The sequence below is a fragment of the Tursiops truncatus genome, chromosome 4, assembly GCF_011762595.2.
Source record: "Tursiops truncatus isolate mTurTru1 chromosome 4, mTurTru1.mat.Y, whole genome shotgun sequence".
Lineage (NCBI taxonomy): Eukaryota > Metazoa > Chordata > Mammalia > Artiodactyla > Delphinidae > Tursiops > Tursiops truncatus.
The window spans coordinates 86,522,822-86,531,870 of NC_047037.1; the positions used below are offsets into that span (position 1 = coordinate 86,522,822).

Genomic DNA, 9,049 nt, shown 5'->3' on the forward strand with positions numbered 1-9,049 from the left:
ACTCGGAACGCACCACCCCGCCCGCACGGGAGGGGGAGAGGAAGCCGACCCTCAGAGCGCAGGGACTCGCCCGCGCAACTCGCGCTCACGTCTGATCCGGGAGTGAAAGCCCGACTCCTCCCACCCCGCCCTCCTACACACGCCCCTCCCCTTTCAAAAAAACCCAAAATCTCTTTTCTCCTCTTTGATAACGGGGTTTCTCCGAAAGCAGGGCTTTAAAGAGGACAGGAAAATCTGGAATAGGTTAGTAGGCCCCGCCCCTCGCGTTCCTGCTTCGTCCCCCTTCCCAGCGTTTCCAATGGTCTCGCCCACTCCGCCCCTTGCTGGTCCACCGCGGCCCCTGCTCAGACCGAGGCGGAGGGCGGTGGGATAGTCCAGCTCGCGGCTACGCTCCCCCGAGCGGCGCTCTCCCTCTGGCGGGGACCGGACGAGAGGCGGGGGAGGGGAAGGCACGATGGGGCTGTCTTTCCGTTGCCCATGCGAAAGGTTCCTGTCTGGGAAGCTGGACATAGTGTGCCGGACTAGTCATCTCCCTCCTCGCCGAGGGCTGAAAGGAGAGACTTTCTCCTCCTTCCTGCTTCCCGGGACAGCTGAGCTCTCCGAATCCCTCCTTTCTTCCCAGCCCCACTTCCCCCCCAGTCTGCCGAGGCACGTTTGCACAGCCGTTTTTCTTGCCCCTTTCTCTGGGTGGGCAGTTTGGTGAAAGGGTCAACGGAGCCGGGAAAGGAGAGGGGCCCCAGAAGGTTTGCTTTTCTCTCTCTCGCTTCTTTGACCGCCAGGCTGTCCGCTATCCTCCCCCGGCGACTGGCAACAGGAGGCCTGGATTTCCCCGGTCGGAGTGCCTGTAGTGCCGTGGTGTTTTCCTTTGGTTTTGTTTCATTTGCATGTTCGCACGTGTAATTTTATTTTCACTGCCTGTTTTCCTATGAACTGATCGCGGGAAAGCGACCTCGGGAAGTGCTAAACACGTGCCCGTGAGAGGAGCGTCCGTGAACCACCACGACCCTCCTTCACCCCGGCAGCTGCTCGCCTTGACCTCTTTATTTGCCCGCCACGCACAGCCCTGGTGGCTTAACCTTGGAGCCACAGCCATCGGCGGTTTTGCGGGGGTGGTGGGCAGTTTCGACTGTCCTGAGGGGGGCTGGAGGCAGAGGACACAGGTTCTCAGTCCTGACACCATTAATTTTATGTTGGTCCTGCCGTCGCCTCCAGAGAGCCACAAATGTGCTCCAATAGGAAGAAAGTCAAACAAGGATTTAGCCGCCTGTCGCAGCTAAACTAATGCTTGTCTGCCGCCAAGATCACGCTGTCCTCCCCCTTCAGTCACTAGGGTCTCCCCGACCTCCATCCACTGACTTACAATGTTTTACTCATCTCCAAGGCTACACACAGTTCTACCCCCTGCCCGCCGCTCTTTTTTCTTTCTTAATTTCCGCCTCCCAACCTCTCTTCCAGCGCTGGGTTAAAATACCTCTTTTCCTCCACCCCTTTTTTTTCTCTCTCGCAGTCTATGCCTGTTGCCTCTGTCGTCCCCTGTAAGCCTGTCTCCTGCAACCACTCCTTTCCATCACCTAGTTTCAGGATGCACTTAAGAAGAAACCTTGTCCTGCGTTGCTCCTAGAGATGCCCTGATGACGATCATAATTGACGAAATGTAGCTATTGTGACATTCCTCAGCTGTGCTGACACCACCGTTTCCCTTGAGAAAATTTCTTTTCCTATTTTCGCATTCCCTAAACCTAATTTCACAGTTAAATTTAGACAGAGCCCACTGCGCAGCGAGGAGCTAATTATCTGTTTAGATAGCACTTTAACACGTTGTTGATACTCAGTTAAATGTTAAACAACCAAAATTTTAATGTCCCTAGCAAATTTCATTACCGTAGCCTTTCCCTGATGGTTCTAGTCTCCAGGAAAAAAGTAATTTAGCCAACATTTGAAAAGGTGCCAAAGGCTTAATATGGGGGCCATAATGCAATTGCTACAGAGACCATGAGGGATTAGCAGGTTTAGTGCTTCTCAAAAGGATGATATGGAGCTTTAAAGAATATATTTCCTCCATATTTTGAGAATTGGATGAGTGGCATGCTATTCTCCTCTGACCTAAAGTGAAGAGTGCATGGAAGAGCAGTATTTATACATGTTATATGAGCATGAAAAGAACACCACGCTGGTGTTTTACGTGCATGCATGCATTATGTTTTAATAATAGTAATTTGTGTTAATGTATCATCTTCAGCCAGAGAAGTCAAAGCAGGAAATTACTATTATCCCTACTTGACAGCCAGAGGAACCTAGGTACAGAAGTTAAGTGCAAACACTACAAGCCATGTGTGGTGGTCTCGCCGCCAGAACCAAGTTCTTGCCTTCCAGTAGACACCACTGACCTCTCAAGATTCCTTTTAAAAAGTTAAAAACAAGTTGACTGAGTTAACTCAAACTTCTACTTTGGAAGTGTCCAGTCTCAAATTACATTCTCCTCAAATGAAGACATACCCACCTCAAGCTTTCCTGTAGGAAATTATTACTAGCTACAGAAAAAGATTTTATATTACGTGGTACAACTCACTTTCTTCAAGGGCCAGAATTATTGTTGTTTTTTTAAAAGGCTTTAACATGAGAGTATAACTGGGTTATACCATTTTCAGGCATCTGCCTTACAGATAAGTTCACCTTGATTGTTTGAGTGACAAATTGGTTGAAGGAAACTTAATCATAGCTAACATTAATATTTCTGGCACCATTGAACCCAAAGTATGCACGTATTTTCCAAGAAAAAAAAATTATCTGAACAAAAAGCAACATAATCCTAATGCCAACAGTGATTTCATTGTTTTGGGTTAAAAGTACTGATGGTGTCCGTCCCACTTTATGCCTTAAAGACTGTTGGCCAATTATTGAGTTTCATTAGCTCAACTAAAAAATGAAGGTCGACATCTCAAAAAAGACATAATTATGTACAGTTTTGGGCATTTTACATTTACTCAAATAATCCAAATTAAAGGTTTGAGGCTACTAGAATTTCATAGCTGACTCTAAAAGAAGTATTTTTTAGTAGAGGTGGACTATTATGTATGTACTTCAGCTAGTCCTTTTACCATCAGCAATTTTTTTTATAACCTGCTACGTGAAGAAGTATAGCTTTTCCCTCAGTGGAAGAGATGAGCAATGCTTTGTGGAATGTTTGAATTGGCACTATATTTGACAGTAAGTTGATGTTACCCAGCTAGAATCACAGTCTTTTATAGCAGAACTATGCAAATAGTTAAAAACAAACTGTAAACCCACAAAAAAGTCCACCCACTTTAATCAAATACAGCTATTTCCTACTGAAAAGATCTTCCCCCATATATTCATACTGCTTTCTCCGTCTTATTTCCTTTGGGTCTTTGCTCAAATTGCATTCTATCATTGAGATCATCTATGACTACCCCATATGAAAGAGCTGTCCCCATCTCCAATCCCTATTTCCCACACACACAACTTGCTTTATTATCTCCATCGCACTCACCATGTGACACATTATATCTTTATATATTGTCTGTTTTCCCTTCACTAGAAGGACAGTTCCCCAAAGATGGGCAGGGACCTATTTACTTTTTCACTGTTGAAACCCAACCACCTAGAACCGTATCTGCCATATAGCTCCCAGATTGGATGATTAAATGATAACTGTAGTGACATAGCATACTCCAGTGCATATCTAATGGAAGACAGACTCAACAGAAGAATATTAATTTTTTAAGGTCTTGAGTATATGATCATGTTGAATTTTTCAAGCTGCGAGACGGTTACTCTAACTGACCATGGCTTAACACTCTTGATTTAATTGCTCTTAGTGCTACTTATTAAGCTATCATCTCTCCACTCCATATTCACTCTTAATACTGGGGCTGGGGCTGTGCAAACATATGTCTTCTTTGCCAGTTATTGATAGGTTCGATCAACAGAAGTCATTAGAGGGAGGGTGGTAGGTAGGGGTTGGGGAGAAGACATTTGTTCCATCCTGTTTGCTTCCTGCTATCAGCATCACCTCAGTAGCAATAGCCCTTCTTCCTGTCATCAGCAGTTGGCTCCAGCCTCCCGCTTTTACATTGTAAGAACCAGACTCATCACAACACATCAGAGTCACCAGCACCAGCTAGGCTATGCCTACTTCTCAAAGACCCATGCCCTAGCCAGCGAGATCTGTCCTCTGAGTTTCTTAGTTCTAATAACCCAAAATTTTCCCTTTGTTTCCCTAGCCTTAAGGTGGTAACGGCTTCCTACGTTACATATCTCTGAATCACCTCAGTGTTCCCCTTTTTGGCATGGAGCCTCCCCTTCATGCCCTGTGTAACAATGCCCTATTATTAAGTTCCCTAGGTGACATAATATAGTTTCTGTTTTCCTGATTGAACTTTGATTGATGCTGTATTTTTCGGTGACTATTTCCCAAAACTTTCCCTTATAACAGTTATTTTTCTGTAAGTCAAACTGTTTAAAATCACAGAGCCCACATCAATCTGTCAATTAATAGAAATAAAAGCAATAAGGCAAATGAGCAAAATTTGTTCTATTTCATTGACAATAATCCAAGTTAAGCAGAGGCGGGTTTGAAAGAAGTAAATTTGGAGGTAATTAGGCTGGTGTGTTAGTCATATATGCGTATGATTTGGGTGTTTTTTGGTTGATGTTCCTGATCTAGATCATGGTAAAGACAAATAGAAATTTGAAATCTTAGGTTGTTTAGATTTATTTTACAGACCTTGATTGCCCTTGAGAATCATTATGAAACTAAAAGATAAGAGGATTACTTGGGGACTTCCCTGGTGGCGCAGTGGTTGAGAGTCCGCCTGACGATGCAGGGGACACGGGTTCGTGCCCTGGTCCGGGAAGATCCCACGTGCCACGGAGCGGCTGGGCCCGTGAACCATGGCCGCTGAGCCTGCCCGTCCGGAGCCTGTGCTCCGCAATAGGAGAGGCCACAACAGTGAGAGGCCCGCGTACCGGAAAAAAAAAAAAAAAAGAGGATTACTTGGGAAAAGAAGAATTGAACTTCTCTCTTAAACCTACAATGAGAACATACATCACATAGCTATCTAAAGGCTAACTCTATTTATAATATACAACTCTTTGTAGGGGCACTAGTGTTCCAAAGAATACAGTTTTAGGCACTGATATTCAGGTAGGTTAAATAAAAGGGTAGGGCAATCGAGCAAACATGATTGAGCTCTTATGTGCTGAAGTTTACGTAAGGTGTTGGGAATGGAAAAACTCAAGTCCTGACCCCAAATACCAATAATAGTATTCTTGCAAACAGTGGAGGGATGTACAATATAGCAAAGAGCAGAAGATGAGTCTCAGGTCTGCCTAAAAGAGACTGAGAAACCCTAACAGCAAAGGTAACACTTGAACAGTCATTTATTTTTTTGTCTGTGTTGGGTCTTTGTTGCTGTGCGCAGGCTTTCTCTAGTTGTGGAGAGCGGGAGCTACTCTTCGTTGTGGTGTGTGGGCTTCTCACTGTGGTGGCTTCTCTTGCTGCAGAGCACCAGCTCTAGGCACGCAGGCTTCAGTAGTTGTGGCTCACAGGCTCTAGAGCTCAGGCTCAGTAGTTGTGGCGCATGGGCTTAGTTGTTCTGCGGCATGTGGGATTTTCCCGGACGAGGGCTTGAACCCATGTCTCCTGCATTGGCAGGCAGATTCTTAACCACTGCGCCACCAGGGAAGCCCCCCCTTGTTTTTTTTTTAATTGAGGTAAAATTGGTGTATAACATTATATAAGTTTCAGGTGTACCACATTATAATTTGACATCTGTATACACAATAAATTGATCACCACCAAAGATCTAATTACCATCCACCACCATGCTTTTTTTTTTTTCAGATTCCATGTATGAGTGAAATCATTTGGTATTTGTCTTTCTCCATCTGATTTATTTCACATAATGTAATACCCTCAAGGTCCCTCCAGTTTGTCACAAATGGCAAGATTTCATTCTTTCTTAATGGCTGAGTAGTATTTGAACAGTTTTAAAGAATAACTAGGAGTTTGCCACATGGATGGCATGAAAGCAGCTGAGGGGATATAAGAATGACAGATGGAAGGTTACAGAGGCATGACAGAGAATGATGAAACCACAAGTATTTCTGTGCTGCCAGAGGGTAACATGCAAAGGGAAGTTAGGGGAAAAGGTAAAAATGAAGTTAGGTAGGTAGGAAGGAATTTTTTTAAACCTTATAAAGAAGTTTGGATTTTATCTGGTATGTCATGTGAACACTTGAAGAACTTCGAGTAGGGGAATGACAAGGTTAGGTTTGCTAGAAAAGTCATAGAACAGTGTAAAGGTGAGGATGGATGGGTTGTCAGGGGATTTAGGAGAGTTAGAAGCAGAAATTTAGTAAGGAAGTTGTAGGGAGAAGAGAGAATGAAAGTGTGAACTTGAGCAGTGATAAAGTGGATGGAAAGGAGAAAATGAATTCAGGGGAATTTTAGTATTTTAGAACAAAATAGTTTCTTCCCCCAGTGGTTTGAATGTGTGCTAAAAGATAGAAACATAGGAAACCAAGGGAAACAGGAGGTAAAAGACACATGAGTAAGAGGATGAAAAGGGATGGAAAGAGAAACACTCAAAAAAAGTAATGAAAATATGGGTAGAAGCAGAGGGATATTAAAAGAAGACAGAAAATGGAGAAGAAAATGGGTGGGCGAAGATCAAATGGCAAAGGTTGAAATAACATAACTGACTTTTTTTTTAATTATTGGGCAAATTTTATAATTTACTTCCACTTTATATTATTCCTTTGATTCTTATGGATGTGTCTCAGGTTGCTGAAACATCCAGTACCATTTCTTTTATATTATCATTAATCAATAAATAATTATTGAATGGAAGGGAGGGAAAAGAGTTGAGTTGTATGAGTTGCCCATTCTTCTTACTTGGTGCCCTGCAGTAAAGCCTGTACTTTCCTTCACCACAACCTGGTGTTAGTAGATTGGCTTTGCTGCATAGTGGGCAAAAATGGTCAGAGAGATACAACGATACTGGCTTTATAGATAGAGGAAAGGGACAATAAGACAAGGCATTTGGCAGTGCTTGGAAGATGGAAAAGATAAAGACATGGATTCTCCCCTAGAGCCTCCAGAAAGGAATGCTCATGCCTTGATTTTAGCCAGACCTGTGCTCTACTCCTGATGTAGAGAACTGAAAGATAATGAATTTGTGTTGCTGTAAACCATTGAGTCTGTGGTAATTTGTTACAGCAATAGTAGAAAACTAATTGTGACATAATGAGAAATACACATTTGTTCTTCTTCTCTCCAGTTCCTGGCACAGAGGTCCTGTAATGCTTGGAATTTCCTGAATGACATGGGTGAGAGGAGTGCTTTTTTTTTTTTTTTTAACATCTTTATTGGGGTATAATTGCTTTACAATGGTGTGTTAGTTTCTGCTTTATAACAAAGTGAATCCGTTATACATATACATATGTTCCCATATCTCTTCCCTCTTGAGGAGTGCTTTTTGTTATTTATAATAAGCCCCTTTCAACCATTAGTGTGCTTATGCTAATGAGGTGACTGGGGGATTTGGGCTGGTTTTCAGAGAAACCAACCCAGTGATTAGAGGGTTGGAAGTTTCAGTCCCACCCCACTCCCAACCTCCAGGATGGGGAGAGAAGCTGGAGACTGACTTAGTCATCAATGACCAATGATTTAATCAATTATGTCAACTTGTAACAGGGAAGAAAAAAATCTGACTCCATGTTCGATCTGTTTCTCTTACTTTAACCTTTGCTCTCAGTTGCTTTTTGTTACTATAATCACTAAAGGGGTGCTGTCTATAGCTATAAGCATACATAATGGCCTCCCTCGGGGAACCCTGCCCCTGTGCCTAAATGTTAAACGAAAGTGCCCTTTTTAGCTCACAGGGAAACATTCTGACCCTGCCCACCTGTGAATGGCTGCAAGAAAGAAGAAATTAACACATCCCCTCCCTGAGGCTGGCCAAGCCAGGAGATGTTTTGCAAGACATATGGCCTTTTTACTTTATTTCCTCACCTCCTCCCCATCTCTGTTCTGTAAAAGAAACTGGCATCCAGGCCCTGAGAAGATGGTACTCAAGGACATTAGTCCTCTATCTTCTCAGACAACTGCCTTTCTGAATAAAGTCACTATTCCTTGCCTCAACACCTTATCTCCTGATTTATTGGCCTGTTGTGCGGCAAGCAGAGCGAGCTTGGACTCGGTAACAAACTTAATGAAACTTCTATTAAAAACTCTAAACTCAGGCTTCCCTGGTGACGCAGTGGTTGAGAGTCCGCCTGCCAATCGATGCAGGGGACACGGGTTCGTGCCCCGGTCCGGGAAGATCCCACATGCTGCGGAGCGGCTGGGCCCGTGAGCCGTGGCTGCTGAGCCTGCGCGTCCGGAGCCTGTGCTCTGCAACGGGAGAGGCCACAACAGTGAGAGGCCCGTGTACCGCAGAAAGAAAACAAAAACAGAAACATAAACCCTCTAAACTCTGAGAGCTTCCATGTTGGTGACCATGTGAAGGTTCTGGGAGGGTAATGTACTCAGAGACAGCATGGAAGTTCTGTCCCCCTTCCCACAGATCTTGCCCTATGCAACTTTTCCATTTGGCTATTCCTGAGTTGTATCCTTAAAAATAAAGTAGTAAATTCTATTAAGTGTTTCTTCTGAGTTCTGAGAGCCCTTCTAGCAAATTATTGAACCCCAGGAGAGGGTCATGGAAATGCTCAATTTATAGCTGATTGGTCAGAAGTACCGTTGACCACCTGGAACTTGTGATGAGCATCTGAAATGGGGGCTGTCTTGTGGGGCTGGGTCCTTAATCTTTAGGACCTATGCTAACACCAGGTAGTTAGTGTCATAATTGAATTATAGGAGTTACTCTGGAAGGTTGGAGAATTGTTTTGTCTGGGAACCCCCCCCTTCTCCACCACCACACTTGATGTCAGAAATTGGTGTGAGTAGAGCAGAGAGGAAAAAGAATTTTCTTTTATTAATACAATTCCCCATCACCTTACCTTAATTCTTTTGACCAACATT

The 9,049-nt window shown here is 43.8% G+C and overlaps 1 long non-coding RNA gene across 1 annotated transcript; it reads left to right on the plus strand.

Annotated features, from left to right (window-relative positions):
- The first annotated feature begins 105 nt into the window (after window positions 1–105).
- On the plus strand, window positions 106–8,744 carry LOC141278592 (uncharacterized). The gene is made up of 3 exons (XR_012331531.1): window positions 106–243; window positions 7,305–7,353; window positions 7,902–8,744. It is a non-coding gene; the product is annotated as an uncharacterized lncRNA (long non-coding RNA).
- Window positions 8,745–9,049: the final 305 nt, after the last annotated feature.